We start from the raw sequence: 26,461 nt of genomic DNA, 5'->3' as shown, positions 1-26,461 counted from the left end.
TGGAACAGCGAATGATTCCAAGGCTTATGTGGAAATTTGAAAATTCAAGGGAGGCAACTTCAAAAGGTCTTTTCAGTGCTCTGCTCAGATATATCAACGGGGAATTCTTGATTGTTGGGGCTCTTTTCAAATGGCTTTTTACTGGAATTGTGTAAGGGGACATTCTGCCTACAGAAAAACACCTCCTCTGCTACCATGCAGCTCTAAGTACTATATGCTTGACATAAATAGGACAATGGAGAAGCTTTTTCTGAATATATCTCTCTCTACTATCACAGCATAATGTTTTCAGTAGAGACCCCTTTCTCTTTGGTGCGTTTGTGGAAGATCTCTAGCTTATCTTGTGAAGACAGGGTATAATGCCTGCTCATAAAGCATATACAGTGCACTGCATCTCTCTTGTCATTCGCATCTCGGTGGGCACAGTGCAAGTGATGAACCGAGTTCATGAGCTATACCACCGCAGTGATAAGGGCTGAGAGAAAGGGTCATTTGCATCCCAGGTGTAAAAGGAGAATGAGAGAAAATCCTGCCAGGTTCTGTCTTGTAGCCTGATTTTGTGTATTCCAGGCACTGCCTGTCTTGTTGTTATAGTATCGCAAGAGACATAGTATCTGCCCACACAGCACATTATATTCAGGATTGGAAATCAGCCACTGATTCTAAATTCAGACTCAACAAGAAGTGGGATCCAGACAGCATAACTTGCATGAAGCAGGTTTAATTATTCCTTTTCTTCCTTCACAGTACATGTTTCTTAACGGGTACCTGAGGAATAAAAATGCTCTGCTTCTATACCAGATATTTTCTGTATCTTTCCTCCCTCATTCTTTTTCGCTAAGGCTATTTGCGTGAAAATAGAATGGTGAGGTTTTTTTAAAGAGAGTCCATCTGCTTCTGCTGCGTATTCTGCACCTGAAGTCAGACTATTGGCTGTGATAGAAACAGAGCAACGTGAGCCATGAGGAGCTAGAGATTGGCGAAAACTAGGGCTGCAAATTTGAACCCCTTCCAATTTCATGTGGGTGACGGATCCAAGCCTACCCCCTTGGTTCCAAGTTGGAGGCTAAACCAGAAAGGGCTGTTGTTTTCTGGTTCTGGTTTGGATGTAGCTGAAATCTCACAGGAACATTCAAGATCTTGCGAAATAGGCTGATTTACTGAGATTTCTGACATCAGGGGCTAAAATTTTGCAAGTACATGATTTCGATATAACCCAATACAAAATCAAAGAGTAGCCCTGATTTGGCCTTGAATCAGAACTCTGAACCCTGAACCCTGCCTAAACCTAATTGTGATCCAGAACATGTCTCACTTGACCCATCTCTTTCTGGCTATATACTCCCCTTGGTTAAAGGGTGCGGAGTGAGGATAGACCTAATGTTACAGCTTAATAAGAAAAGTGACCAGAAATCCACTTGCATGAGTGGAAAAATGCTTACTTGGCCATCACCCATAAAAAGACACAGATCTTAAGGCAACAGTGCAGCAGGACCATTAAGTGGGTTTGTAGGGGAATGGTCAGATAGAAAGGAAAGGAGTCCGTACAAGCCCTTTCTGCTTCAGCTGTTGTCTTCTATAAAATACAGGCAAACATGCACTGCAATTTAACATAAGAACGGCCATTCTGGGTCAGACCAATGGTCCATCTAGCCCAGTGTCCTGTCTTCTGACAGTGGCCAATGCCGGGGGCTTTGGGGGCAATGGACAGAACAGGGCAATTATCAAGTGATCCATCCCCTGATGTCCAGTCCTAGCATCTGGGTAGTTAACAGTACTCTGAGCAGCAGTAGCTAAGTGACCATAGCCAAGGATGGAATCGTCCTGAAATATAGGTAGCTATGGTGATGGTAGTGTCAGAGGGAGTCATGGTCTATGATTATGTCCTGCAGTGGTACTAGTCTGTTTACCTGCATAGGAGAAGGGGTGGTGTGCTCTGGACTCGGCATTTTGTGGGCGAAGCTGCCCTCTGGGGATAAATTGGTGTGTGTTTGTGTGTTGCTTCTGAGTGTGTACTGCGTGTGTGTGCGCTGCACACTGGATTGTCTGGAGTTTGTGTGTGTGCCTGAATGCGTGTGCACATGAGTGCTCGTGTGTGTGCCCCCACTGCAATCGGAATCTTCTGGAGATGCAGTGTGCGAGGGTGTGTGCCTGTGTGTGCACGCACTGCTCCTTTCAAGTGCCATCAGAGTTTTGGTGCATCCTTTCTGAACTACATTCACATAGGAGGGAGAGCAGGAGGCACCGAGAACGAGATACCCTCAGTAACAAAGACTGGGAGGAAAGAAATACAGAAAATCTGCGATGTCTGAAGAGATTCTTTCTAAAGAGTATGGTCCTCTAGGAAATTACAGCTGCTCTTTAATCATGGTTGAAGGGATGGGATTCGAATGTGGTTTGCACTATGGCCATAAAACGCAGAGTAGTGCTGCATGTTAAATGGGTTCATGTTAATAACGGTCAAAGAATACATTTAATGAGAGAGTAGAAGGCTGTGAAATTTTCCTGATGTATCATCTGTTAAGATCAGATAAGACCCTTGACCCTATAGAGAGCACAGCCATTGAATTACACAGATTCAGTATTCTGGTGTATCCAGTGTTTAATTTGTAGTGAAAAAAGTGCCCGGGCTCAAGCAATTTTTTTTTTTACTTTCATAACTGATATAGCAAACCCAGAGGTGCTGGGGCTATGAACTTCCAAGCCTATGGCACAAATTAAGCTCTGGGTTGTACCCTGTTTAAGGATAGTGATGTCTCAGGGCCAGACAACTATGTTCCAAGTCTCAGCCCCTTTAAGAGCAAGGCATGCTGGGATGTGTAGTTCCCCGAGGGAGCTGGGGGGAGGGAAGGAAACAGCAGGTGACAATCATGTGACCTGCCACACTATATAAAGGAAGCCTGTTGCTCAGAAAAGCAGAGAGGGATGCAGGAGTTTGTTGGTGGGAATCTGAGCTGATAGACCTGCAGGAAGCAAGCAATGGTGGGGGTAAGCCTCAGCTTGGAAAGGTGATCTAGGGTTGTGAAGATCTGGAGAGAAGGATAAGGGCAGTGGAGGTCTGAAAGGATTTTGGGAAGGGCTAGAAAGAGCTAGTGAGCTGGGGGAAAGGGGTGAGACGACTTGCTTTCAGTGAAGCTTCCTTTATGTGCATAAACCAAACCCCAGAAGGGGCGTGGCAATTCAAAAGTGCTGGGTGTGGGAGTTTTTCTTGATGGGTAAGAAATCAAGGTCGTGGGTGCACCTGCTGGCAGAGTGTGTCAGCTGCTGCTTCAGGTATACATCTCCTGCTGGTCATCCCCATGACAAGTGAATTTCCTCCTAGGCACCAATGAAGCCCCATGTAAGTGGCGTAAGTAGTTGGATTTAAATATTGCATGATGTGCCTGCATTAGGGTGAATCTTGTGCATGCTGAATGAAAACATGCATGGTTTATAAACTCAAATGTTTGTATTTTAAATAGATTAACTTGGGTGTAAGGGCTGTGCACGGTACATTCAAGAGAGATGGCCTCCCAGTATCGCTTTCATCTTCTGAGTAACCAAATTAAAGTCAAGACTGTGTCAGGTACCCTGGGATCTCTTACTGTCGTCATTACTAGTCGGAAAAAAGTGCAGTGCTAATAAACACAGGACAGTCACTCCAGTGCCTGGTACTTAAAAAAACCCGGTCTAATAATAATGGTCTGTAACTTTTAAAAATATTTTTAAGCACTCCCGTGGTTCCAAACTTTCTCAAAGTTGAGGAGTGTTCGGACGTGGGTTTAGGTTAGGGCCCATCTCTAATGTGGACTAAACACTCGTTAAACCAAAGAAGACCTTTTGTTTAAACAACTGCATTGTGGAAAACTGCACATTCAGCATCGCCACATTGCTCTGCCGTCTGTTACTCGAGCACCCACAGTCCCTGGCGTTGCTGGGTGTCTAAAAGGCTCTTGACTGCTACGTTGCAAGTAGCTGTTTGAGGGTAGATCATATTTTCGGTGAAGTGGGAAGACTAGTAATGGGGCACCTGTTTATCCCAGCACTTTCTATAAAGGGGGAGGGCCCCAACAGCCAACACTCAAACGTGGGCGCCTAGAGGTAAGATCCTAAGTAGCCCGACTTGAAAAATGCTGAGCATCCTTCAGCTTCAAAGGGTGCTGCAGGTACTCAGAACCCCTGGAAAAATCAGGTCACTGATGTAGGTGCCTGGTTTTGGGCCTCCCTAGTGTGAAAATGTTGGAGAAAGCCCCTTTCTCCTGGCAGCGAGGGAGAGCCCAGTATAGCGTGCTAGTGTTGTGTACCTGGCTTGCATGGTGACATGAACCAAGCTAACTTTTTACACAGTGTGTTAGAATATCTCCGTGGCCCTGCCTGATGTGCAGGATCTCTGTATTCAGAGTGGGAGAAGCCTCTTCTGCCCTGAATTTACTTGGGACTGTTGCCCGAGAGAACTCCATGCTTCTGCTCCCAGGGTGTGAGAGTAACTAGTTACTTGTATTGTGTGGAAGGAGAACAGAGCTTCCGGATTTGGCACCCCTTCTGCAGCTTGAAGACAGTCTTTCACCCTCTTAAAAAGCTCCTAGGTAAAAAATGAGATCAATACTGTATTGAGAAGACAGATTAGCCTCAATTGACTTTAAGTGCTGAAATAGTTAAACATATTGATCTTCACTACAATCCTGTTGGCTATGGCCCCGGAGAAATTCAGGCTTTAAATTGTTTTGCCTTATCTTCTGCTAAGAATGAGGTTAGCAGAAGTACAAATACTCTAGGCATTCAATAAAAGCTGATTTTTTTCTGTGACCACACGTCCAGTTGAGCAAAGTCCTTTGTCCTGTCACTTTCAACAGCTTCAGCTGAATCTATGCTATTTTATCACTGCATCATCTGTGTACATAACCAACTCTCTCTCACTCCTGACATATATAGCCAGATTCCCACCTTGTGTAAATTTGCCTGGCTGCCTTGAAGTCAATGGAGGGAGTCAGGGTGAATTACACCGGTTAAGGATCTGCCCTGCTTCTGAGTTAGCTGTTTAATGGAAGGTTTTATGGTATGTCCCAAAAAGATAGATTGTAAGGATGTCTTCACATCTGTAAGGATGTTGAGTGCCCCTTCTTGGTCACTCAGTAAACTGATGGATCTGGTGTGTGTCATGCACAGTGTCTGTCTGGGGAGATCCTAGACAAACTCTTGGGGTGCAGATCTAGCACCCCATTCGGAGTGTGTGCACAATGCAGCCCATTTCTCAGGACCCTTGAATCCATGCTAACCCCGCAGGTTCTTCCCTATCTTAAACACATCCTCTCCCAGAACCCACCAATGATGTGACCCTCCTGGATTACAGATACATCTAATCACATGCCACCTGAGAGGGTTAAACACACACACATGCTGCACAGGAGTCAAACACCCAGCATTGTTCTTCAGTAGCATAAGAAATACACAGATATACACAAATAATAAATCCTATGTGCTTTTCCCTGCCTCAGTTTCCTCACCACCCAAGAGTAGTCTTTGAGCTGGGGTCAGGATCATCTGGGGCTGTCCAGCATCCTTCTGTTGTAGTGCATGGGTTGGGTTCTGAAACACGGAGACTTCTCCCTCAGCCTCCTTTGACCGTGGCTGGTCTGTCCCCTTCCCCTCTCCTGCCCAAACTTTGTGTGTCTGTCTGTCTGCTCTGTGAGTCATCCCCCTACAAGTCCTTTTGTTAACTCCTGCTTAATCACTTCCGTCTCTTTGGCCTCCTTGGAGAATTTACACTCTCTCCACTTTGCTCCTGCCTTTAGAGAAGAAGAATAAGTATTTTAAGAATGGCCATACTGGGTCAGACCAATGGTCCATCAAGCCCAGTCTCCTGTCTTCAGACTATGGCCAATGCCAAGTGCAATAATCTCCCAGTTTGGGTTAATCCCTCTTAGTATATCTATTGGCTCGTCAAGGAACAATCATTATAGTTTGGTATTTCCCATTGTCCTCAGTCTGGTGTGTACCTGTTTATAAAGCCTGTTGGCAAGGGTGGCTACAGAGAGACAGAGGGCCATTCATGATCAACTGTTTTCATATCAACAACTGCTTAATGTCATATCAACCTGAATTCAGAACTTTTACTTATGTTCCCCAAATCATCGCACTGATACTCCACTGTACCTGGCAGAAATAAATCAAACCTCTCTAGTGTCTTGGTTGTATTTACAGTGTAACTTCACAGTCAATATATTGTGATCAACAATATTAAAAAGCCACCTGCACATTTATTGGGGTCGCATCCTGGTTCATGTATGTCCCCCCCTCTTTTTTATATCCCTGCTGGACTGAGATACGTTAACTGGAATGTTTCCAGCAGCAATTTAAATTAAAAAGGAAAAAGTCACAAGTCACAAATGGAAATAATAGTTAATCTCCTGATTGAGTTTGGTTTTTCAAACAGTAGAGTAACCTATAAAGGCTTCCAACACTGTAGGACAAATCAATTTCTGTAATCAGCAGAGTGTTCTTTTGGCCACATCTAATGATTTTGGACTAAATCCAGTGTAACCTTGGGTTGTATTGTATTGTTCATATGCCTCTTATTGGGTGATCTCAGGAAAAATGAAGCGTTTCAATCTCCAACTCAGTCTGGTTCTAAAGTGACCCCATAGCCCACGCCTTCAGCTTCCATTCACTCTTCCATTCAATTTGTTGGTATGCAGACTTGCAATAAGTGACGGTGAAAAGAGGCTGTTTGGACGGGCAGTTAGAGCAAAACAGTTGGGAGCCTGGATAAACACAAAGGCCATTCTGAGCTGAGGTTTTGACTTCCCTGTGTGCGACCACTGGTAAGTCAGTTGACCTTTCTGTACTTAATGGTATGCGTAAACACATGGGGTGTGATTGCAGCGTGTGTACCTGTGCTAGCTTTAAACTAGCTATCCTGGGTACCAGAACAGTGAAACTGCAGCAGCATGGGTTTGTGCAGCTTGTTTAAATGAGCGCAGCCTAGTGGATCTGGGCATTAGCGTGATTAAAATGGAAGTACCCAGGGGAAAAGCCTAGAAGCGTTTGCATTGTGTTTTGTTTCTCCCGTGTTCTTAAATTCTGAGCTCTCGGAGCAAGGAAAGTGCCTGGCACATAGTAGGTGCTAATGCAAATAAATGCCTGCACGTCTTATCGTATTTTTCTTCCTTTGGTCAATCTAACATTTATATAGGGGAATTGGATCTTCAGTATTATATGTGCACATTGGCAACCCTTTTATCTTCTTGTATCCTGAGTCCCAGGGGTAAACTTCCGACATGGAGGGAACCTTCCCAGTTGAGTTGGGTAGGTGGGATGTACTGTGAGTTGCTATATATTCCTCCTCTGTCTCCTACACAACATTCCAATAAAAAGTGTGAACAGGATTACAGAAATGCATTGCAGGGGGGCTCGTAATGAAAATCTCCACAACTAGGTGGTCCTCTGACTTATATAAACCATATTAAGGGCTCTCAGAAACATGCACTATTTTTGTTCGATGTTTAGCTAATAATCACCTGTTGGGCAACTAAGTGTGTTTGTGATCGCCTTTGGTGGTTGCCTGAGATAGGTTTCACTAGACCTGAGAAAGCATCGTGTCTTCTAATTAATCTCACATAATATGTCCTGTTAATGAGCAATGCGTCACAAAGAGCAACCTGCAAAAAACAGGCTTTAGATCATTGTTTTTTATCCCCAGGAACCCACTGCTCAAGGCATGTTAGCAGATTTCCAGCCTGATTCCCCTGTAGCAGTAGCATGGGGAAAAATAGCAGGCAGCCTCATTTGATACACAATTCATTTCTATGCTGGCTTCCTTTACCTTTTCGATAGGGCTGGAATGTAGTGTGTCTTGTAGCTGCCATGATCTGATCTAATCACATTCCTGCATGTACACTACCTTTTTATATATAATCGTAATAAAAAGATGAATAATGCTACTGCAGTGCATGAGGTATTATACCATTAAGGATGCAATCTGTCTTCTGCAGCTAAGGTAGTAAAGGAAAGAATCATACTGTCCTTCCTAGACATAATTTCAGCACCAGCTGTGCGGACTGCTTATCAGTAAAGATACTCCCAGACTTTAGCTAACATCCCCATCTCCCCCCTTGCCTGTATTTAATATGATCTAGCACAGACCTTTCCATATACAAGTAGGTGGGTAAGATATATGCCAAGTGTTCTTTGAAAATCAGAAATAAATGCACGGCTTGCGAAGAATCACTTTGGGGAAAAAATAAATCTGCGTTTTCCTCCTGATGAATTCCAGTAGGGTGATACTTGCCAGCATTTTGGCAATGGTAGAAATTTTGAGATGGAAAAGACTTGGTAACAAAATGCTAAGGAGGACTGTAATTTTGGGTGTCCTGCGATGGCTTTGACATGTTCTCAAGTTGGACATCTGAAATTAGAGAACGCTTCTGAAAATTTTGGCCTTGTTGTAGGACAAATTACTTCCATAGACGTCTTGGAAGAGGCTGAGCAAAGGGCGAAGAGTTCACAGTGGGGCCAGTGTGGTTTTGTTCAATACAATGAATCAAGCTCAGACCTTGTGTAAGTGGATGCATCTCTGATGTAGAGTTTGTCAAGAATTTTTGATGAACTCTCCATTTGCCAAAAAAAATAGTGATTTGTCAGAATGAAAAGTGTTCACGAAACGGTTTTGATTAATCTCCTGACTCAAATTATTAAAAAAACGTTTAAGTTGTCAACATGCCCCATTCTAATACTTCAGAAAATATTTTGATTTTTTTGAGACAAAATTAAATTTTAGTAGATTTGGAGTAAAAGGTTAAAAAAGAAAGAAAAGAGTCAAAATTGAAACAAAACATTTTGAAATTGTTGCAGTACAACATTTTGTTCGGAAGCAAACCTTTTATTCAGATTTCTGATTTTAAAAACCCCAAGTTGAACTGCTGTTCTGATTGAGGATGGGAAAATGTTGACACCTCTGATTTTTGTAGATGGAAAAATAGTGCCCCATCCAGCTCTACTCTGAAGTCAATTCAAATCTCCATTAAAATCTGTCTACAAATCTGTCTACCTGGGATTCATCATATTTGCAGGAACACGAAGCTAGAAATGTCATTGGAGGTTGCAACGGCTTTTGAAAAGCCCATCCAAGAGCCCTAAATCACAGAGAATCAGTCCTATTGCGTTTCGCTCACACTGCATTGGGAGCATCCATGCTTCACTTACAGCATTAGGTTTGGGAAGTGTCTGTGATTTGCATCTATACACGCCTCATTGTGGATGGTGCTGAGCTCTCACTGAATTCAATGCGAGTTAAAGGCACTCAACACCCTGCAGGTGTTACCCAGGGTTCAAACCCTGTCTCTTCCTGCCTGAGGTGCGGGCTCATGTTCCCATGTCTGTTCTTTTTCTCTGTAGCACATTTCCACCCTTCTTCTATCACTTGAACCAAGGGGAAGCCAGGATACACAGCTGCTGCAATCTCAGCCAGCAGGGGGCGTTGTTTGCATGACACAGCCACTGATCTGCAGCACATTAATTAGCTGATTACACTGCTAACTCAACATGATGCTGTGTTATTCATGTGCAAACTATGTTACAATAACACTAAGTGATCTGGCTTAACACAGCACAAGGTCTGGCTAATTCTAGCCTGGGCTGGCTGCAGCTGTGAGAGGATTATTTTGCTCCCTTAGAAAACAAATGACAGTCATTTTACCCCAGTTTTTGATAGATCCTCTTTAATAGGTTCATTAGTACAAATCTGTGCAAGGTGCAGTCGTCTGATGGAAATGCTGTCCTTGGATTTGGCTAAACTTGGAAACAACGTAATATTTAGTACACTAAAACCGGAGACCCATCCTAACCTGCTTTAGAAACACAGTTCATACGCTATGTAAAATGCAAACTTATGCCACTTCCTGACCTTGATTTATTAACACACTAAACAGCAATAAGATAATAAAGTTCAGCTGATGCTTTGCCAGGCTTGGCTGCTCCTAGGGCTCCTCCCTCAAGACTGTTCAGCCCACACCCTATATCTTCTCCCCATCTCCTTTAAATCCAGGTGGGGAAAAGTTATGTGCCAGCCTGATTTTTTTCATACACCCGTTCTGTACTGATATTGTTTCGTATGTTTAAATGGAGTCACTTCTGAGTCCCTCCAGTGTAAGTAGGGGAAGAACCAGGACTATATTTCTTTTCATTTTCAAATTGTTTACCAATGTGCAGTTAAATTCTGTGTTGGCTTGGAGCCCAGTGGGCACTTCAGTGACTTCAAAGGGCGTACATAGGATCTCGGTGCAGAATCTGGGCCAATACTAGCTAGCTTTTCCTCACAGCCCTCTTGTGAGGCAAGCAATATTATCACCTCCAGTTATAGAACAAGGAAAACTGGGCCAGAGTGCTGAAGTTTCCATTGGTCCTAATGAGAGTTGGGATTAGAACTCAGGACTTCCTGGCTGCCATTCCTCTGATCAGTCTACTAGACTGGACCCCTCTAGGTTTAATGGATTGTGTATGCAGCTTATACTGTGCATATATTAATTTGGAAAAATGTATTATTTCCCCTTGCCCTGCATACACTTACCATCTTGTAATGGGTTAAGTATTCATTTAAAAAAACCCTTATTTTGAAATGATCAGCTGACTCTCTCTCTCTCTTTAGTTGCACAGAACTACAGCCAGGAAGTAAGGTTCAATCCTGCAAGACCTTGAGTGCCCTCAGTTGCCATTATTTCACGGAAGATGGGAACTGAGGGTGCTCAGCACCTCGCTGGAGGCAATTGGCACCTTGCAGGATCAGGCCATTAAGGCCATCTCTACACTGGAGATTGCAGCAAGGTGGTAATGCATGTTTACAAAGGTTGGTTTGCTCTGCCGGTGTGTAAATGAATGTGTGAGACGGAGGGAGGGTGAATGAGAAGATGGGATGGGTGACTAGAAATTCTTTATCTGTCCTGAATGGAAACTGCAGCCTCGTTTTCTGCAGGAAACCGCACGTGATTCACAGTTATCAGGCAGCGGCTGCTGGTGAGTTTGGTATCTCAGAGTCTCACGTTTCTCACACAGCTTCGTCGTAGGTTATTTAGTGCAGCCATGCGCGCTGGCCCTTTGCTCAGACAGAACCTTTGCATTGAAGGCTCTCAGACTGGTGTAAATCAGATGTAAACGCTCACTTTAGGTAGCTGGAGAGCTGGAGTCTTCGTGGCCCACAACTATGTGCAGAAAATAGAGAAAGAGATGGGGGGGGGGGGGGGAGAAAACCCATCTGCAATAGACATCTCCATGATTCAATCCTCTCGTTTTGCACTCAAATTGCTCAAGGCAATGAACACCAACTTGCAAGATACGTTGACTTCAGATACGTTGGTCGTTGCTGGGGGCATAATTGGCAGGGCGGTTACGGCTGCTAGAGTCTATCCAGGAGAGCGGACAGCCGAGTGGTAAATCTCACTCCCGCGGGACGGTGGCATTCCGTGGTCAGTATAAATGGGAGGGGACCACGGTGGCTCATTAATAACACTTAATGCTCCTCACTGGCAGATCTGAAAGTGCTTCACGAAGGAGGTTCAGTGCCAATGCCCTCATTTTACTGCTGGGGAGTTCGAACTGAATCCCAGAGAGAAGGAATTGATTATAACTTGCCCAAATTACCTTGGAGGCCAGCTGGGAATCTAAGATGATCTCTTGGCTTCCGCTTCCCTGCCCTATCCACTGGGTGACACAACTTCCCCGCTGGATAGCAGAGAGAATTCCGTGCCACGCCTCTTCGCGGACCGCTGCATTTTGCCAGACGATGCTCTGCCATGGAGCCTCTCTGTTCCCTTCCTCTTTGTGTCACGTTGCATTGGTGCATCCATCCGTCTTTGATTTCTCCTTCACACCCACAGATTCATTTACGGCTCTTTCCCAGCATGTCTCTCTCTCTCCCCCCCCCCCCAATCTGAGATGCAGAGAGGGACGCTGTGTGGGTGGCGGTCCCTGCCGCTGACAGCAGCGGGGCATCGAATTAAGACGAGTAGAAGGTGGGAGCAAGAGCCGATTCAACAGAGACCAAAGACGCTGCTCGTGCTTCATCTCCGTACCCACTCGCCTAGGCGGCACCAGACACACGCGTCGCTTACGGGCTCGCATGCTTGGCTGGCTCTCTGCGCAGGGCCGAATTTCAGCCGTAGAGGTTTTCTGGGCCAGGGTCACATGGGGAGGTTAGGGACTGATCCCAGATATCCTGAATGTACTCCAGTGCCTTAACCACCTGAATGGCGGTGGGGGCTAATAGTGGGCTCAGGAACCTTTCATTGGTTTGAAATTAGCCCCGGGTGCTAGTGATGGAAAAGCACTTTACCATCCGACAGCCGCTGTGAAATGGGCGGGCGGTCTAGTTCCTACCAAACGAGTCTCCACAAGACAAAAGCCACGCCGCACGCGTCGCCCACAGGCGGAGCGAAGTGAGGCCTCGCTCCTGATGGCATTTCTTGGTCTCGTCTGCATGGACTTTGAAATACCAGCTCCGATCAGTTCCAGGATTTCAAGGAAAGCTCTACGGCCTCCCTGGAGCAGAACCCCATCGATCGCGGTGAGGACCGAAAAACCTGACCACGCGCATGCCCACCTGGTGCGGCAGGCGAAAGGGGCCTCGTGACGTCAGAGGTAACTCAGCCAGTCGTCATCCTCTCCCTCCGGTTCTTTTCATGCTTCAATCCCCCGGGTTGAAATGAGTTGGCAAATGAACGCAGGTCGGGACTAGAGGTGCTCTGACAGGTTTGGGGCTGTGTGGGGTTTAGGACTGGAATATCTGGGGCTGATTTGGAGCAGGAGCTACATTGGCTGAGTAGGGCAGGGCTGGAGATTTCCCCTGTGGCTCCCTCCTTGCTTGGCTCAGGCAGGATCATTTGCCTCTGTCCCGGAAAAACCGTCGTAGCTCATAGGGCCTGTTTGGTATGGCAAGCAGAGAGGTTAGTGGTTGAGTCACAATACTGCTGCTCAGGTCCCTCTGCCTGCAGCATCACTTGGCCCCAGTCGAGAGGAGGTTGTGGCTGGGAAATCAATGCAAGAAGGAAGAGAAGAACGGGAGCGGAGTAGCTTAGATTTAACAATAAAATGTAGGTTTATTGGCAGAATCCTGTGAAATCGCTACAGCTTCAGGCATACAGGCTGTGTTCCTGCCTTTCCTGACACCTGCCATCTCTGCATGAATCAGCAATGAAGTGGGTGACCCTCTAGTATCACAGTTGGGTTAATTCTTGTTTGGAGCCATATTGAGCATTTTAGCTTAACCCTAAATGCAGAAGGGACCTCATCTGTAAATCCCACTAACATGTAAGCTACCTGACTTGCTATTTCCTTCGACATGGGTAGAAACGTGGCAGATGAGCTTTTCAAATGCAGTTCGGGCTCAAGGGATCCTTAGCTGATAGTGCTCCATTGACTTCAATGAAGCTATGCTGATCTACACCAGCTGAGGATCTGCCTGTACGTCAGTGGAAGCCTCATTAATCTCTTTATGTAAGTTTCATTTGCATGTTTGTAGTTCCGTGTCAGCTGTGGGTTTTATGCTTTGAAGAACCCTGATAAAACCTGACTACGTAACCCACGAGTACAAAAAAGTAGACCAATCAAATGCCTATTGTCCATGGCAACACGTGACTCCAGATAGAGTTGGCATGTCTTGGTAAACAAAATCTGAACTCAACAGTTTGTTCCCATTCAAATGTAATACTGTACATTGATCAGTACCTTCCTATTATTATAGTCGCCCTCTCTCTGTCACTTCTTTATTATGTATCTTAATAATGGAACCTTCTTAGAGTGGGGGCATCTTTCTTTCACCATGCAAAACCTTCTGCTTAGAACTGATGTTGAGTGGCAACTGGGCGTGCGATCTGCAGATTGCAATGTAGCGGAACAACGGCGGACTTTCTTTCTCCGTTGCCATCAGTGGAGTTTCACAACCTCACAGGGGGATGGAGTGTGACTTTCAGCACAGCCTGAGCAAGGAGGAGCCCACGGGAGTTGTACCATCCCAGAAATAGCTCTCGGGTGCACTGTGACCCCCTACGTCACAATTCTTCCCCTTCTTCCTGTAGGTGGAGCTGGTGTAGCAATTTTCTGCTGGCCTATATCAGTAGCTGATAATGATACAGCCCCCAGTCAGCTGAGCTGTGCCGGCCATTGAATGGGAGTGGGGGGTAGCCAGGGATTTGTCCGTTTGCCCTCCATACCTGCCCTGGAGAGGAGTAGATGTATGCATAGAGTCTCTTACTCCTGCATGTCTGGATCTAAAGGGCCATCTTACCCCTGCATGCCTACATAGGGGTGCAAGGTATATCTCCCCCTCCCTCCCCAAATCCAACACCATTGGAGTTACTCCCGGGATGAATTTGATCCGGGATAGTTTGTACAATTATTCAAATTATGGTGGCATTTAGGCACGCCAATCAAAGATCCAGAGCCGCCTTGTTTGAAGCACAGTAGAGACAAGAGACAAAGAAGAATTCCAGGAGAACTTGACCCTTTTTTTTCCCCTATTTTCTTGAACAGGAGCTTTTAAAAATGTATTTCTGGGGATGGATTTTTCAGGGAGTGATGTTATTCTACCAGCACTAGGTTTTTTGTTTTTTTTTGTTGGCAACACTTCATCTGGAGATTTGGTCCCGGCAGCATATTGGTGTCCTAAGGTTATTTAATTATTTTGCTTCTTTAGGCATACCTACAGGACCTGCTCCATTGGAATGCACTGGCGAAACTCCCACTGACTTCAGCCAGGCAGGGTCTGGCCCGGATAGCACAAGGCATAAACCCATTCCAAAGTCAAACGCTCGGCCCCAATCCGGCAAGAATCTGAGCACCCTGGCTGAAGCTAATGAAAGAGGAGAGGGCTCAGGCGTTTGCAGGATCAGCCTCTCACATACTCAGTACAGAATGGTCTGACATTTCCTTCCCCGGTGCTTTCGTTACCGAACCCCAGAGGAGTAGTTAATTTTGGATATCGCAGATGGTGCCAAGGATTCATCTTCCCTGGAGCTTTTGCATTTCTTAATTTTAGTTGATTGATTACAATGATTTGGCGATTACCATTTTGAAGGGAACGTTTTTTCCCCCACCTTGGTTGCAGTCATGCAAAATACTCCTGGGGCAGGAAAATGTCCCAGCAGACCAATTAATTCTGGTCAGGATTGAGGTGTGTTGCCTGAACAGTGCTGGGGAAACACATGTCCTGTGGGCCTGATCCAAAGCCCAGTGAAATCAGTCAAAAGGCTCTCATTGACTTTAATGGGGTTAGGATCAGGCCCTGTGTGTGATTATAACTCTAGACTTTTTGTCATGGTTTCAAAGCTATTTTTCGGATTATTCTTTTCCATCAGAAAAGCTGTACGGCGAACAAGACATAATCATCATCTTTCACAGCAAAGGCATTTCGATTGACCGATGGTGATAGCCTTGAATTAGGAGGATGTTTGATGACTGGCAAATTAAATAGCATCTCGGTGAATTAAGGTCCAGTGATACAGACAGAGTTTGAAGAAATTCTGCACAGCCATTGTGTCCGGTAGGGTGGTATATTGCTAGCATGTGCCATTCGGATGTCCTTTGCTTTTGGTTTTTGTTTGGAAAGCTGTAAGCCTGTGGCTATCCAGATTTCTGTTGGTTGTACTGCATAATTCTGTGTCCATTGGAATTCATCCGTTGAGAAAGTCAGGCAGTGGTGTCTTGAAGACACACATGAAATTTCTGTTTTGGGCTCTGATTGGATCACCCTGACCTGGTTGACGGAAAGGCTCCTGTTTTTGTTTTGATAGATCCATTGTGCTAGGTGCTATGCAAACACGTTAAGAGACGCGCCCTAATCCAAAGAATTTACAATCAAGATAGACAAGACCGACAAAGGATGGGACAGCAGATGGAGGCACAGGGAGGGGAAGTGACTTGCCAAGGTCACACAGCAGGTTGTGATGGAGCCAGGAACAGATTCCAGATCTCCTGCGTCCCAGCCTGGTGTAGTCCCTAAACCACACTGACTTCAGTGGGTTTTGGATCAGGCCCTAAATTGGCAGTGACTTCACTTACCTGTCCTCTTACTCTCTATTTATACATGACATAATTGTAAATGTAAAGATTGGAGTTCAGGGTAAAACAATAATAATTGCATCTTAAAACCCCGTAAGCTTCAATTCTTAGAACAAAACTGCTTGTTTTTTTAATTCAGTGAGCTGTTTCTGGCGAGGTTGCTAGGTATCTATTGGTGCTTGCTGCTGCTTTGGTAGATAAAATAACAAGTGGTTACGTTGCAGCAGTGCGAAAAATATAAATTCCTATGGTGCACATAGATGTTCGGCCAGATTCGTAGCTGGTGAAGCCAATGAGGGAGCGATGCCAGTTTACACCCCCTGAGAACCAGGCTGGATTCACTCGTTCATTCAGACATTGCTGGTATGTCCAGCCCTCAGACTTATCTTCAGGGTCTTGAACCTAGGAGGAGGAAGAATTTTCTTCTTGAGGATGCTAGTGTTCTGTTTTCTTTTTCCATTAGTGTACTAAAGCTGTAACACTTTCAAGGCAATTGTGACACTATTCCTGCTGTCTGGATATGCCGGCACTGCTAACCTCTGGAGGAGAATTTAGCATTCTTGGAGAGGATGGATATCTGGCATTGAAAGTCATAGGGCCAGACTCCACTCGGCTACACTGGTGTAAATCCAATGCAACTCCGAATCAGTGAGTTATTCTGGATTCTCACTGGGGCCACTGAGATCTGAATTAGACTCTTTTGCTGTCAATTTTAGCAACCAAGTTCAAAGGCCCAGCTAATAAAAATCTCATGTAGAGGTCAACTGGGCCAAATTATGTAGTTCCATTAACTTCAGTGGCAGTTTTACTTGCATGAGGAATAGTGTTGGGAAATGTGGATATTTGGAATTAAGGAGTTTAAGCTGATCAATTTAAGATACCTAGCACAAAGAGGGTGCAATTTCATATATAAGGTTAATCTATTTACTCAGGGCTAAACTAAAAGCTCTGGTTAACTGGTAAAAATCTAGAGTAACTGACCTCAATGGAGGTACTCTGGATTTACATCAGTGTAACTGAGAGCAGAATTTGGCGTTTAGGCATTTACCTGAGAGGCATGATTAAGTGGAATAAATGATGCCAGTGTTTTGAACGAATCTGCATGAGTAGTTTTTTTGTCAGCATGTTTTGTCTATGTGTGTTAAATACATGCACACACGCCTGGGCGCGCACACAAAATATACATATGTACATATCTGTAATGGCACTCCAAGGGTGCCAGACCCTCAGCCTGTATAAATGAGCACACCTCTGGTGAAGTCACTGGGATGGTACTAATTTACACCAGCTGAAGATCTGCCCAATATATTTAGTACGACGTCTTGCTTTTACTCTATTAGCATGACATCAGAGACTCTGGCCCAGCACAACGCCTTGTGAGGAAGGCAAAAGGGTTACTTTGCCTTCTCAATTCATTCTCTGTAGGCTGGAACATTTAATGATGCAATGAAAATTCACCTGATTTGAAAGCAGATACTGTCTGGATACTGACCCGGGCAATGCATTCCTGCCCCTACAGTGTTTCCTCTCCTGTTTAAACTTGCCAAAAAATAGCTTTGTCCTTTGTAACATGGACATGGGTGGCAAATATTATTGTCTGAGATGCGTAAGTTTCAGTACTTTGCTTGCGCATGGACCCCAAAAGAGGAAAGCATGATGTGAACAGCCCTAGCTTTTTACATGATGAATATGGAGAAGGGACACAGTCATTTGCTGATGAAACATCCTATTGTTTTGAATATTGAGCTTGCTTCAAAGCACAGGTCAGGAGAGATTCTATTGTACCTTGCAATATGTAAATGGTGACCAAAAGCAGAGATGCAGAGAAAAGAGTGGTGGTAGGGAAACATTGGCTTCGGTGTGATTTTCTTGCTGCTGCTGCCGCCATTTGGTAATTTAGACTTTCATATGCAGCTAAAGGTCAACATTTACATTTAAAGAGAGTTTTGAAATCAGATCACAAAAGGGCCATAGACTTTTGTTTTTAAAATCGTTGCAGGTTGACGCTACGCACTTCTTCTTTCACTGGGGCTGGGAACAGGAACTTGGAAAGAGAGAACTGAACTGGTTGCAGCTGCTCAGTACAGGTGGGGAAACTGCCATGTCCTGGTTTTGGAGTGATATTTTTGATGCCCTGTCATTTAAAGCTGTTGGGAAGAAATTTTGCCAGGAATGCATGCGGCAGCCCCCAGAAGAGTGACAAACATGTTCAATGCTATGCTCTTGTTAGACCGCCTGCAGTATCTTGATTAGAGGATGAAAGCAGAAGAAAGGAGACGGATTATTTAGGATTGCACAAAGAAGTATAACCCAACGGAATTGGGGATGAGAAATATGAAAGTGTAATAAGAGAAGGTGTAATAAATATTGTCCATTCATATGGGCCTAATCCAAAGGCCACTGTAGTCAATGAGGGTCTTTTTCCATTGGAAAATAAGACCAGAGGCTTTTATGCAAAAATCCTATAGAACTTAATAGGCATGAAATTAATAGGGTTCTATGGAAATTTAATTGGGTTCCATTAAATCTTTAAAAATCTGTAGAGCCAGATCTTCAGTTGGTCACACTAGCTGAGGATCTGGCCCTAACTGAGATGTTAGTGAGTGAGATCCTTTCTATAGGTTTTTTTAAAGTGTTTATAGCTATGAAAAAGGCTGGAATTTTATTAAATTCCATATGAAGACTAAGAAAACCACCAGCAAGGTGACCGTTTCAATTCGATAGGGCTCTTCCACGAGAGGAGTCTGTCATCAGCCAACAGGCCTTATCTGAACAACAAGCTTTTGATTTCAATGCGATGCTGCGGACCAGTTGGCATGGGAAATGTCTCACTCAACGGGTGGCACGTGAACCCTGGCTTCACCTCAGGCGGTCCAAAAACGTATGCTCCTGTACTAGGAGACATACGATACTCGCTGCCTGCTGTCTTGAAAAGCGTGAGAAAAAGGAAACTCAAGTTTTATAGCGCTTTTTAAAAGAAGACAAGTCAACAACAACTGACCCAGAGGATAAGCTCCTGCTATAATCAGCTCTCGCACAGAACTTGAGCGCACGCTTAGAGGAAGTGGTCAGGGTGGCTTTCCTCACCCGGAGCTTGAACTAGAGGCGCTGAACAGCTGGGGGGCAGATCACTTTGTGCACGGCCGGTGCCCACTCGCAGAAGTGCCGCGTCTTTCCACCCGGCTGCGCGCACTGGATCCCAGGTGTAAGTGCAGAGGACGTTGCCAGCGACACTAGGAAGAGTGAGAACGGCTGAGCAGCCCACGATGTTTCAGAGGAAACGCAGCGTCTCGTTTGGAGGTTACGGATGGTGGGTGACTTTTATCATTCACTTTGTGGAGTAACGGGGAGAGGTTCTGGTTTTTTTGTTTGTTTCCATCTTCGGTTTCTCTGTGGTAATTTAAAGGGGGAAACCCTTTGGCGTTGGCAATGTCCCGCTTTGAAGTAGAACCTGCAAAGGAAAGTGTCATCCTGGTGCACTGTGAGAAGGGAAGTAGCTGAATGCCTTTCATTTAGGGAATTGGTTTTCTTTTTTCTTCTCCTTCTGAGATTTGAAAGGGGAAACCTCTCTTAGCTTATTGCTTTGATGCTTTACAGTCCGTTCGCCTTGGCACGAGCAGGTTCACTTAGATGCAAAATGGCAAAGAGAGATCTGCATGAACTTCCAGTAACTCCTCATTAGGTGTGTAATGCTATAGTTAACCTAGCCATGTAGTCTCTCTGTCTCTTCCCCTTTCTTGTTCTTCTTTTAATAGAGCACTGTGCTAACAGTATACACGTATACTATACAGTATACAAGGAGTTTATTGCACTTCCCACCAAGAGATAAGCTTCAAATCTTTCTCCTAAACCTTATGATGTGCATCCAGGAGTCTTGCCTGATTCACCATGGCCTCTGAGTCCAGGATGGATTGTGAATGACTCCTTGATTCATTGCTCTACCTTTTATCTTTACTAGCTAGTGCTGGACTTGTCATGTGTCTCCTGATTTAAAGAAGCACATCTCTTTTCCCAGGGACACGTTGCTCTATAAGGGATTGATTGACATTTCTTACCAGCTGACAATTTATTACCCTCTTCTCTGCTTCTAAGAAGTCTGCCTGTGGTATGTTGGGATCAGGCCATAGCAGTTAACGGACGTATCAGCAATTTTATCATCTAACCAGTCATTACGGTCTGTCTTTGTCCACTGGACAGGTACAGCTTGGGCAGAAGAAGGTTCCCTTCAGGCCACCCTGCAAATGTCATTCATTCTAATTTGTAGGGATGAGAGCATAATTCACTTTCCATTGCACATTCAGTCCTGAGCCTCGCTCTTGAGATGGCAAGGGGGCCTGTTAAACTTGTGCCAGTTGTGATTCTGGTTTTAAGTAGAGCTGGTCAGAAAATGCTAACTAGACGAAACCAGGATGTTCCGAGAAATGTTCCTTTTAGTTTAAAAAAAAAAAAAAAAAAAAAAAAATTGACGAAAAGTTACTGACGTGCTTCATTTTGATTTGATTGGTTAGACTTGTATGTTATATAGACAATAAAAGTTGAAATGAAGTGCTTTGAGAAGGTCATTTAGATATTTCCAAGCCAAAAGTGTTTAGAATTTTTGTTTTTGCAGGAAATGTTGACTTCTTGTTCTGATTCTGGAGGAAACTTAGAGAGGTCAGAATTTCCTGTGGAACCAGGGTTTTGACCGGCTCTAGTTTTAAGATGGCCAGGCACTTACCCACAGACAACTAGATCAAGATCCCACCATCTGACGTAGGCTATCAGACGTTAACCATTTCAATCATTGATAAGCTAGCTCAAACTCAAAGCAGCTCCATGAGTTGAAAGATCTGTTTCCTCACTGGTTTTCTGAATCATCCAGTCCTTATTCAGATTGCATTCCTTTTGAACCTTGGTTGATGCTATGAATGGATAAAATACAAAGCGTGGAACTGAACAACAGGTAGTCACTGCACCTTTGCATTTTCTTTCACCGCAGGATGTAATGCAGGACAAAGCATCAGCTGTAACTCTGAGTTTCCTGCCTCCATCTGGCTTGTGGTGCCATCTGAATGCTGGTTCTTTTTAAACAGGGTTATGGATTGTGGTTTCTCTATGAGGATCCATGTCTCCTTTGTTCTGAGATTGTCAGAAGTAGGGGAAAGTCTGCAAACTTATCTGGGCACAGTCCATGTGGGATATGTGCTATAATACTGATTAGCAGACAGTGACATGTGGGCCACAAGTTTTGGGTTTTTTGGGAGGCGGGGAGAATAGACCCATAGGAAAGGTCCCAAATGAAGTAGATGGGAGAAACACCACTGATCCATAAATCACTGGGAGATTTAGCAGGGAAGGTTAATGACTTGTTGGCAGCTGTTCAGAATTAAGACATCAGTAATACTAATCCTTGGCTTAGGCAGAGCATCTTTCTCACGCTTAGGCCATGCTGGATTAGACCTGAGTGTAGCATGTCAGGTCCATTGCCGCCTCTTTCTCCGGTCTCCCCTCGCTCTCCCGCGGAGTTGTGCTTACTCGCGTCTCATTGAAGTCCATGTGACCATGTGCGAGTATGCACGACTCGGCCTGCAGAATCTGGCTCTCTCATGGTATCTGTTGCATAACAGAGCGCTTGTTCGAAGGGCAGGAGGTTATATAACTTCATTACTGGAGCTGATCCGTAGCTGATCCACATACTCCATAAAGCATGGGGGAAGGTTAAGGCTGGATTCTAATGGGACTCCTGGAGTAAAGGGTTAATCAGGTGAGTAAGGGTGGTAAACAGCACCTTGAATATAGATGCGCAGGCGTGTATATTATAATCGAGCCCTCTGATCAAATAGGAAGTTTTGCGAATCATGAGACCTGAGAATAAGGTTTGCAGTGTGATGTGTCTCCTGCTGCCCTCTGTTTGTGGTAACCTTGTTGATCTGTCCTGAGGTGATGGTGAGCTTCTTCTGTTCTTACAACAGATTGCGCATACGGAGGAGCAGCGGTGTGAATTTGGTGTGCCAGCCTGAACGCCTCTAATGCCATTGCAGTCACTCGGGTCAGAAATGAAAGTGGCTCTGCACGCGCTGAAGTCTGTGGGAGCTGTGGATGCACAGCTCTTCCCCAAATCAGGCCATTGTTAGAAAGACGGGTGTGTAAGAACATGGGAGTGGGCGTCCTGGATCAATCCAGGGGGCTGTCTAGCCTAGTATTTTGTCCCTGAGAGTAGCCGGTAGCAGGTGTTGCAGAGGAGGACGCTAAAAGTGCTGCAGATAGCAGCTATGCTGTTATGGGAATCTTCTACAGGGACGATTCCTCCTAATCCACAATAGCTTTGGCATTGCCTTAAGCAGTGAATCACAAGGCTTTATAATCCCTCCCAAAACCTTGTTTGTTTTCCTAGTATTTATTATTATTAACCCTGGATATTCTTGTTATCCACACACATGACAGTGTACATGGATGTAGGTGCTGTCTTCTGAAACTCACGTGTGAAAATCTGCCTTTAGGGTTTACTGTGGCAGGAGAAATTTAGTAGCTTCTGAAGCCAATGGGAGTAAGTAGCGCAGGATTGGGCGCTCTATAGCCACCGTAGATCAAAGAATTATTCCTATGTGATACTATTGGTTTCCAAAGCTGACATTTGGCTGAGTGTTAAATTAAAAAGACAACCCTGGGAAGAGCCATCTCTGTGTCTGTTTACTAGAAAGGAAGTGATCTGCTAATTCACCCGGCACCTGTACTTATTTATCTTACCACAGTGGTATATCTGTAGATCTTGACTTGTTGGTAACAACAGACACACCCTTTCTGTGGGAACCATGTGAATGAGATTTACCGTTGGCCACTGCGGAGCATTCAGCCAGACCTGAACTCATCTTCCAGCACTGGGCCCAGCAGAGATGCAGTTTTCTTTTCTGTCTGCAATCTTTTTTGCACAGAATAAATGTGCCCATTGGCCAGATTCAGGACCCTTTGCGTTTACACCACAGCTTTCGGGTCTGTTTCTGTTGGTGATACATAGTCAATATGCTGGACAAATCTTAATTCCTCACCTCACAGGATTTAGTTAATTATTATTTTTCCATTTCTCTGAAAGGGAAACTGAGTCGCAGACCAGGAAAGTGGGCTAGTCAGTGAGTTAGCAGCAGAGCCAGGATTAGTACTCAAAAGTTCCTGAGTGTCAGTCTGCTTCAGTGTTTCTCAACCTTTTTGATACCAGGGACCAGCTCGCTGCCTTCCTAACCCATGTCAGGGAGATCTCCGGCACCGGCACTGGTCCACGGTCCAGTTGTCGAGCAAAGCTGTGCAAGATGACGTTACCTTTTTGTAACCGGAATTAGAACCAAAACACAAGCACTCAATCTCCATGCATTGGTTACACATCTGGCCCCAAAACGCCAGGGTTCATATGATGGACTCCTGATATGTTCTGACGCCCTTTCATTCTCTTCCCTGCCCTGCACTTCCAAGAGCTGGCTCTGAACAAAGCACTATCTCTGTGATCTTTCTGCAGGCTGATGCCAATGGAGGCTGGCCTAGAAGTGAATGACCCACATTTTTTTTTCTCAAGCCTGTTTCTCTTGCACCATGAAAGTGAGTGCAGCTGCCAACCTTCTGAGTGAATGAGAGGGCAGTGTGTCTTCAGTGGGAGGCAAATCCTTGCTTCTGCCTCCGTGGTTGTGTAAGGACCTATTGGCAATAGAACCACTGAGTATTTGCTGCATACTTTACTGGAACCCGGCCCAGCCCAGGCTGCAGCCCCCATGGGTATGTGTGTGGAAGGGGGCCTGTGTTTCAAGTTTGTACTGGGCCTGAAAAAATTATGCTTGGGCCCTGGTGGGGAGTCTGCGGTCCCACACCACACGTGGGCTAGTGCAAGCAGTGTGAAGGCTACTGATTAAAACAGGTCCCAGTTTTAGTTATCTTGAAACTGTGGTTTCCTTAAGTGCATTTGTTTTTTTCTATGAAGCAAAACAACAGCAACAGACGTTTTCCTTCTTGCATTTGCATTGCTATGAAATCCATTTGCTGCAGCTCTGCTGCGTTGTCTATAAATATTTCAGCACAGATCCTGGAGGGGCTAACAGTCTCATGTACCCACAATCCACTTCGCTCGTTTGCAGTAGTAAAGAAGTTTAGGCAAGAGAAATTTGAGCCCAAAAATACGCTTTAAGGTTCGACTTGATTTACCCGGACCTGAGAACAGCTTTATCATGTAATAACTAATCATGCTTTTAAATCTGCCTTGCATGGAGCTAATTCAGGAGTATACAGCTCATGGCAGGCTTATTTTTAGAAACAGTAATATGCCCATTCTTTGGGAGCCGAGAGTATGAGTAGATGTTAAGGGGAAATAGTTTAAATGACTGATAAGCCCTTTAAAACCTAGGGGAGATGTCCATTAACTTCAGGGAGACCTGGAGCCAGGGCTCTTGAGATTCCAGATGATGGGTCATATCCTGCAAGCCAGACTCATGAGAGTAGGCCTTACTCAGGGGAGTAGCTCCATTAGCGTCAAGAGATTGGGCCCTGTGGTACCCAGCCCACTAGTGCAGGGGTTCGCACAAGCTGTGTGAGTCTGCGACGGGAGAGGCTGACAGGGCTAACCTGAAGTGTGGGGAGAGGTTTAAGTCTGACTTGGGCAGGAGGGGATGAATAGCGGCTCTTGCTACAACTTCTACCACGTGTACAATGTAGGCCTGGGTGGGGAGAGCTGTTGCCTTGCCGCACTTCATCCAGAGAGACCCCCTCAGAGGGGATACAAGAAACTCCCTCCACTAGCCCCTTGACACAGAATACAGGCATAACTTGTCCCTGTGTTTTATACAGCTCGGTAACACACTTTTCTTAGGACCCTAAGGCCTCTATGTGCTATAATGAAATGCGCCTTGTAAAGGGGGGATTTTGACTGAACTGTAGGGGACCCATGGACTCACACCACCACTTTGCACTTATGTTGCACCTCTTGTCTGGGCTCTCAAAATATTTTACAAAGGCGGGTGTGTATCATTTTCCGCTTTCAGGTAGGGAAAGTGAGGCACGGAATGAACCAGTGTCTGGGAAATAGAATCCAAATCTACCGAGTCCCAGCCATTTTTGATGCTACGAACAAGGGGGAAGAAATGAACTTAAAAATCGTTAGAGAAACCTTATTGCACAGTCTTACAATACATGTGGACTTGATGGGTGTGATCCAAAGCGCATCAAAGTTAGTGTGGGAGGTTTGAAATTGAATTGAATAGACTTTGCATCAGTCAGGCCCTGCCTGGATGACTGTCACACAGACTGCAGATTGGTTTATCCTGAGTTCTGAAAACAATCTAAATCTGGAGATTTGAAAGATTATTGTAGTTTGTGTGACGGAAAAGAATAAACTTGCACTATGCTCTTATTACACTTGTGAAATCTTCTCTGGAGGAAGGGAGGAAATGCAAAAAGTTTATCCACATAGTTCAGGGGAAGGTTAAATTTAGCATAACTGGCAGTGGGACATTGTGCAATAGCTAACATGTGGGATGGAAATGTGGCTTTACGTTGCCCTATTTTTTTGATGTGAGATGTAAAGTATGGAAACGAGTCTAATCTCATCCCAGTGCTCCTCTGTTGTTAACGCTATCAACTTCAACCGACCTGTACTAGAATTATAGGAATATAACTGCAATCAGAATCTAGACTGGTGTTACATAATTAGCCCATGCAGGGTGCATTCACCGGGGCAGTTCAGTCGTTGGAGAGAACTTCTGTAAAGGTTACTGTAGGTGGGAAACTGCATTTCATCAGCATTCACTATTTTCTGTGTTCATGTTGTTAGAGAGAGTGATTTTTGGATATATGGATTTAATTCCACATGACAGATAATTTTGCATTTGCAGTCACTGCCAATAGACCTCATTTTACATTTTGAGATATTAATACAAGTTGCCTTGATTCATATAAATATTATTTTAATACGTGTTCTGTGGAGATAAGCGCTTATTAAAAGTGGCAAATAAATAAATAATGGCTTGGGATCTCATAAACCACTAATTATCAGACTCAAGCTACAACTTGACAATCCTATGTTGTGGGTATACAATGTGTCACCTTTGTCTGTGGACCTCAAAGCACTTTGCAAACATTAATTACACCTTACAAACAGCCATGCTGAGGTGTATTTCTTGAAGCGCAGAGCAATGACGATCCCAAGGAAACACAGCAAATTGGTATAAAATTCAGGAGTATTGCTGTCTCCGTATTCTCTAGCTACCTGTTCATGGTAGTTGGAGAGTTGCAGGTCCGAGTTTGTAGGATTTGATAGAATTTTCTTGGTATGTTCAATTTTGCCAGAACTTTTTCCTACCTATATTTTAATCCTCACACAAAATAAAGCCATAGAGTGCACATGGTTTTGTTTTTTTTTTTTGGGTGGGGGGGAAAGCATAAACCTTTCTAGATTGGCTCTCCTATAGGATATAGTCACTGCCTT

At 44.7% G+C, this 26,461-nt stretch overlaps 1 protein-coding gene across 1 annotated transcript in view; it reads left to right on the top strand.

Annotated features, from left to right (window-relative positions):
- Positions 1 to 2,929: 2,929 nt before the first annotated feature.
- Positions 2,930 to 26,461, top strand: part of RAP1GAP2 (RAP1 GTPase activating protein 2) — a 204,673-nt gene continuing 181,141 nt past the window's right edge. Inside the window, exon 1 of the mRNA XM_067538010.1 lies at positions 2,930 to 2,988. The gene's annotated coding sequence lies outside the window, so the exon portion shown is untranslated. The remainder of the gene's footprint in view (positions 2,989 to 26,461) is intronic.

This window comes from Emydura macquarii, unplaced genomic scaffold, assembly GCF_026122565.2.
Source record: "Emydura macquarii macquarii isolate MOO-44397 ecotype Brisbane River unplaced genomic scaffold, CSIRO-AGI_Emac_v2 contig_450, whole genome shotgun sequence".
Lineage (NCBI taxonomy): Eukaryota > Metazoa > Chordata > Testudines > Chelidae > Emydura > Emydura macquarii.
This window is presented reverse-complemented; position numbering and strand designations above follow the sequence as displayed.